The sequence below is a fragment of the Salmo salar genome, chromosome 20 (assembly GCF_965601325.2).
Source record: "Salmo salar chromosome 20, fSalSal1, whole genome shotgun sequence".
NCBI classification, from domain to species: Eukaryota; Metazoa; Chordata; class Actinopteri; order Salmoniformes; family Salmonidae; genus Salmo; species Salmo salar.
The window spans coordinates 75,497,441-75,503,618 of NC_138310.1; the positions used below are offsets into that span (position 1 = coordinate 75,497,441).

The 6,178-nt window shown below is 43.3% G+C and overlaps 2 long non-coding RNA genes and 5 other non-coding genes across 7 annotated transcripts; 4 read left to right on the forward strand and 3 right to left on the reverse strand.

Annotated features, from left to right (window-relative positions):
* The first annotated feature begins 333 nt into the window (after positions 1 to 333).
* On the forward strand, positions 334 to 1,112 carry LOC145862454 (uncharacterized). The gene is made up of 2 exons (XR_014381925.1): positions 334 to 480; positions 774 to 1,112. It is a non-coding gene; the product is annotated as an uncharacterized LOC145862454 (long non-coding RNA).
* Positions 1,113 to 1,322: 210 nt separating this feature from the next.
* On the reverse strand, positions 1,323 to 4,628 carry LOC145862453 (uncharacterized). The gene is made up of 2 exons (XR_014381924.1): positions 3,997 to 4,628; positions 1,323 to 2,939 (listed from the first exon to the last, which is right to left on the reverse strand). It is a non-coding gene; the product is annotated as an uncharacterized LOC145862453 (long non-coding RNA).
* Positions 3,309 to 3,382, forward strand: trnai-aau (transfer RNA isoleucine (anticodon AAU)). The gene has a single exon. It is a non-coding gene; the product is annotated as a tRNA-Ile (tRNA).
* On the reverse strand, positions 3,659 to 3,730 carry trnap-ugg (transfer RNA proline (anticodon UGG)). Its single transcript has one exon. It is a non-coding gene; the product is annotated as a tRNA-Pro (tRNA).
* Positions 4,629 to 5,001: 373 nt separating the features above from the next.
* trnaw-cca (transfer RNA tryptophan (anticodon CCA)) lies at positions 5,002 to 5,073 on the forward strand. The gene has a single exon. It is a non-coding gene; the product is annotated as a tRNA-Trp (tRNA).
* A 265-nt stretch (positions 5,074 to 5,338) lies between these two features.
* trnap-agg (transfer RNA proline (anticodon AGG)) lies at positions 5,339 to 5,410 on the reverse strand. The gene has a single exon. It is a non-coding gene; the product is annotated as a tRNA-Pro (tRNA).
* A 628-nt stretch (positions 5,411 to 6,038) lies between these two features.
* trnag-ucc (transfer RNA glycine (anticodon UCC)) lies at positions 6,039 to 6,110 on the forward strand. Its single transcript has one exon. It is a non-coding gene; the product is annotated as a tRNA-Gly (tRNA).
* The last annotated feature ends 68 nt before the right edge of the window (positions 6,111 to 6,178 follow it).

Sequence of the window (6,178 nt, forward strand, 5' to 3'; positions counted from 1 at the left end):
GGTGCCTGTTTTAATGAATCCTGAAGAATAAAAAAATATATACAATTGCCACTTTACAGTACAAATACCTTGTCATTTCTTTATCGTATTAAATATACAGCGCTACCAGACAATATTTAAATTTTTGTCATTCAGTAGACGCTCTTATCCAGAGTGACTTACAGGATGCAATTAGGATTAAGTGCCTTGCTCAAGGATACATCAACAGATGTTTCACCTAGTCGGCTCGGAGATTCAAACCAGCAACCTTTCAGCACAATGCTCTTGACTGCTATGCTATCTAAGGTTCTGAGTCTTCCCTCTGAAGTTCTGAGGATGTTTTGTTTCCAGATTGGGGAGTCGGCTGGACGCAGTCATTGGTCGTTTTGGGGAGCTGGATGAGGCAGAGAGGGTCCTGACAGGGATGCTGAAGAACTACAGGCAGGCTCTGGCCAATCAAAAACAACAAAAGCAGGTCTGGACCTCTCTATTAGAGGACAGGTGAGATAGCCATCAAACAACACACTATGAAGACTATGACAGACCACTATCTTCATCATCATTATCCTCATCCTCTTTATTCAGTCAAGCCACTATGAATGTAGTGAATTTTAGGATATTGTGTTTTGTTTATTTAATCTCTGCTGTAGGCTACATATTTGCCTCTCGGCTAAGGTGGTCATTATAAATGATAAACCAGTTTGTCTTCCTTTATTTCTCTATCATCATCCCCTCAGTCTGTCCACTGTGGAGGTCAGCCTGCTTTTAGGGTATGTTTCTGACACCTTCCACAGCTGCCACACTCTGGTACTGCAGCGCGTGCCTGACCTGGCCCCCAGCCTGCCCACCACCACCTCTGTCCTCCGCACACAGCCCAAGAATCGCCGGGTGGACAAGGCTGGGGGGCTGCTCTGAGGGAGCTGGGCCTGGGGGAGAGCGACACCAAGGCCCTCTGTGCCATCTTTGTCACCCAGGGGTACCAGTGTGACTACCAGAGGACAGGGAAGAGGGACGGGCAGCAGCAGAGCGACGTGTAGGCTGTGTCATGACGTTGTATTAGTTAATGTGACGACTGTTGCTTATCGAATGATTAACGGTTTATAATTGCGTGATTAAATGAATTAAGCAATGAATCAAGCAATTATTAACTCATCAACCTGGGGCACCATGGGAACAGTATTTTGATTGAGTTTCTATTTCCCAAATTAACTCAAAGGATATCAGAATATCGATTTTACAACAGTCGCTAAATTAATCAATTTCCTCTACAGTCTCATTCTGAACGTCGCATAATCCGGGAATCTGCACGGACCCGGGCTTCACCAATGAGTTTACCACACCAATCTTAGTTGATTATTTATTTACTAGCAAGCTAAAATGATGATAAAAATACACATACACAAAACACAGTCTAGCTATTGATTAGGACTTAGTATAACGGGCCAACACACTATGGCGCGTGTTACCCAAAATGGGGATTTAAAAGAGAGAGAAACCAAGAAAGTACACGAGAGAAATATACATTTGGGTTCATTTGTCAGCCATGCTTATTTAAACCTAGCCTTGCCCCGAACTGCCGCTCTTATGGGTCAGAATATAATGATGTAATTACGTGTTGGAGGTCTCAGGTGGGAAGCTCCGCGTGTGTCGTTTAGGCTTCTCAATGACGCACTTCTCCGGCGCAACTCTCTGGTTGTCCTCACGATGTCAGTGTCCTTCTTGGCTAAGTGGTCTGATCCCTCGCCCTTGATCTGAAAGGGGTCTTCTGAGGACAGACAGCTCTGTAGCTCAGAGCTCACAGCTTCGGACTCGAACGGTGTATATACCACGATTCAATGGAGAGTGGAGGCTGGGTGGTTCGGCTTGAATTCACCCGCTTAGACACAGCTACTCGTCCGTAGCTCGTGTAGAAAAAGATTTCTTTGTCTTCAACCTTGTGTTTCGTTTTGGGGTTCGTTGACTTTGTTAGACCTTCGCTGCAGCTTGGGGTCAATTAGTCTGATATGTTAATTCTTCACTCTCCTGTCTTATACCCTTGAGTCAGAAGTGGGCGTAACCGCCTTTAGGGCAATTCTCTGGGCGGACCAAGTTAAGGGGCAAGGCCTAGATTTGACTAAAATCCTATTTTAGACACTACCTTCACATCTCATTTTTACCAAAACATTCTCTTTGATTTGGATATTTTCCACACAACGTACAATGTATAAACATCAGGCATATACTGGGAAAACTCTTAAAGGTACAATGTTTTCATAATAACGTCATCTCTTAACCTTTAATAACAATTCAAAAGTTACATACATTTTCATATTCCACCTCTCGTCATGACCACCATTGTGGCTGACGGAAACCATTGTTCCAAAGTCCCTTTATTGCATGTTTTAATGTTCTGAGGCCAGTTCTCCATAGTGAGAGGACAAAGGAATTTCTCAGTGGCCTAAGGTTTATTATGGGCGTGAGGTGTCATAAAACCCCCCACATCTTCAGACCCCTAGATCTCTCCTCCTCTGTTGGGGGTTTGGGAGATAATCTGTAGGGTGGTGGTCTCCTGTACCCTGACCTGATCAGGACAGTCATGACAGCTGTGATACGGAGGTGTGTCCAGAACCAGGTGCTGAGGGTCATGCAGGTGGTGGAGAGAGGCAAGGCGGGACCCATCGAGACGAGAGGAGGAGCTTGACATACTGACCAGACCTCCCGTGTTGCGTGCGTGAGCGTTACAAAATAAATGTACACATACATGTTATTCAATCATTTCATCAAAACTGCTTGCGCGAGTCAATGGGCATCTGCGTAGCCAGATGCTAAAATAGAACTTGGTTCTATTTTAGTTCTATAGAACTTGGTTCTATTTTAGAAGCTTAATGTGCTGCAAGTCCTGCCTCTCCCATCTACTCATTGGTTTTTACAAGCATATACCCACGTAGGTGACGAGTTCCACACCCAGTCAGTTGGTGGCACTAATGAAGAAGAAAAATGAACGAGAGATTAATCAAAGAAAAATAGGTAAAAAACAGTGGTTTGTATTCATGGCTGTAAGAGAAGCCAGGCTTCCCCAAAAAATCTATTTTACTTGTATTTTTCATTCGGTACATAGGAATTCAACCGCAAAAATATGTGTTATGTGCACCACATCATCACACACAGGCTTGTATCTGCAACAAGCCAAATTGATGGAAACATATCTGGTGGGGAAATGCGCATATTGTTTTTATGCTGATTTTAGAATATTCGCATGAAAATCTATTGCCAATTGGATGAAAACCTAATGTCCGTTCCTTATCTATTTGGATTATGGCTATATACTCTGCCTGACAATCCCTCTTCACGGCCGGTTAGCTCAGTTGGTTAGAGCGTCGTGCTAATAACGCGAAGGTCGCGGGTTCGATACCCGTACTGGCCATTCCTTTTACAACAGATTATATTTCTACCATAGCCAGAGTGCATTTATTGAATTACCGATATATGCTTTTTGAAGACAATAAAAAGGATAGGCTAACTGCGTCTGTTTTAACCAAATCATAATATGATTTCACGATCTGTCATATCAATACATAATTCAGTGAGTGTACTAGACAGATATCCCAAATGGATATACTCCAAATGGATATACTACTGCTGTAATTTTTGCCGACATGCACATTTTGTGACATGCAAAATATGTATCAAACGAAAAAGAGGGCTCGTCCGGGATTTGAACCCGGGACCTCTCGCACCCAAAGCGAGAATCATACCCCTAGACCAACGAGCCACCTCATCTCTGCTAAAACAATCTGGGTTTTGAACTACTACTGTTTCATATTTTACAAAATACTCTAAAAGAACAAAATGGCCACTACAACACAAAACGTAGCCAGGCATTGTATCGCTGCTAGATAGAAACAACAGAAATGTAACTATCGCCTGGTTGCACGTAGCAAGCTGGCCGCAAGCTCATGCATGATATTCAATGTAACACACAATAGTTTCACAGTTCACCATCAGTTCACCCAAATAACAAAATGTTTGTCTCCTTACCTTGAAAGTAATCTGTGGACACTGGCTTCCAGTCGAAGCTCGCATCCGCTACAAGACCATGGTGCTTGCCTATGGAGCTGTGAGGGGAACGGCACCTCCGTACCTTCAGGCTCTGATCAGGCCCTACACCAAACAAGGGCACTGCGTTCATCCACCTCTGGCCTGCTCGCCTCCCTACCTCTGAGGAAGCACAGTTCCCGCTCAGCCCAGTCAAAACTGTTCGCTGCTCTGGCACCCCAATGGTGGAACAAGCTCCCTCACGACGCCAGGACAGCGGAGTCAATCAGCACCTTCCGGAGACACCTGAAACACCACCTCTTTAAGGAATACCTGGGATAGGATAAAGTAATCCTTCGAACCACCCTTAAAAGATTTAGATGCACTATTGTAAAGTGGTTGTTCCACTGGATATTATAAGGTGAATGCACCAATTTGTAAGTCGCTCTGGATAAGAGCGTCTGCTAAATGACTTAAATGTAAATGTTAAATGGTTAGCCTTTGCCATCAACCATTTACATTTAAAAAAAATCCCGTGCAGAACCTTGGTGTATTGGTTACTCCCTGTCATGTGTAGCGTATAACTTTTTACCTAAGAACTTGGATCTATTCCTGTTTACCACTGTTTCTAGCGTTTACCTGTCTCATTTCATGACTGTCTAAATGAAGTATCAAACCACCTAAAAAATATTAGCTTGCTTTAAATTTCACCCCCCAAAACTCTCAATATCAAGTCGTTGAATTTGCAGTGTTCAATACACCTGACCTGTGGTTTTTGTTTTCCACCGGGTCATAGGCATTTAAAATGTAAACTTCAATCTGGGGAAGGGACGTCCCAAGAACAATGGACATAGCTTTTCTTTTGCAAAATGCAAAAGGATGTTTTGCAACAATTGTCGTATCATGTAGGTCTTGCCATGTCATATCAGTTTACTAATCCTTCAGTATTACGATCAGTCACATGGCTGTATATAGTTAAGTAGAGATGTTGCGTTTCACTAGACTATGGACCTCGTGGCGCAACGGTAGCGCGTCTGACTCCAGATCAGAAGGTTGCGTGTTCAAATCACGTCGGGGTCACAACTTTTCTTAGTGTATTTAATGTTTTGTTTTTGCACAAGCTACGGCTGGACTCTCTAAACTGCTGTTATCAGTAGGTTGTTCTTGGTTAACTCAAATATAAGAATACGCTAGTGGCCATCCATTTTGTAAAATTAAAAACAAAAACACACAACAGCGGTAGACTGTGTTGCATCGTATTGGTCTTTCCTATTGGTTAAAATTGTAGTTGTAGATAGCCTGCCTTTAAACTACTAAATAAAAAGTATTATTCTTTACAAAAGGAGGGCTCGTCCGGGATTTGAACCCGGGACCTCTCGCACCCTAAGCGAGAATCATACCCCTAGACCAACGAGCCACATGTTAACGAAGAAACAATTAGCTTTATACATCAAATCTAAATTTGCCGGTAGTCAAGTGTCTACAATAAATTAACGACACGAGTAATGCATTGACCAATGTCGAGAGAGCATATTGTGGCATCGGTTCGTCTCTGCTCACTAATCCAGTCCAGACCAGTGAGTCCGCACCAGACCGTAAATCCGCACACTCTCTCGCACATTAATGTATCAATTTTGTAACAACGTTGCAGTTTACACTGTCTTGTTCCTGTCAAGCAACGTGCGTTCTATAAACGAGAAGGGTGCAACTGCAACCCGTAATGTGGGCATTGCTGCATCTGCAGCACAGAACATGGAAGCAGATGATGACCTTTCTTCATTTTGCTAGATTTAGCTAGATTAGAAGTCTTTATTGGCAGGCTGAGGTTTAACTTCAAGTTTAGGCGGTCCTCGCAATTAATGTGGCTACTGTTTTGTTTGGCACGCCAGCCCACACTTGTTTGACTGACACTATATCTCGGAAATGTCAGTAACGGGATCCGTGCTATTTGATTAATATAACATATAAACATTCAGCTCCAAAATCAGATCACCTGACTGAAGTGCGATTGTGAACTTGCCAAAGGTTCTTTATTTTATCGGCGAGCGTTGGTGGTATAGTGGTGAGCATAGCTGCCTTCCAAGCAGTTGACCCGGGTTCGATTCCCGGCCAACGCAGTTATTTTTGCCTTTGTAGTTCCTTTATGATTGAGCCTGCATTGTGGCACCTGCGTCACAGCTATAAA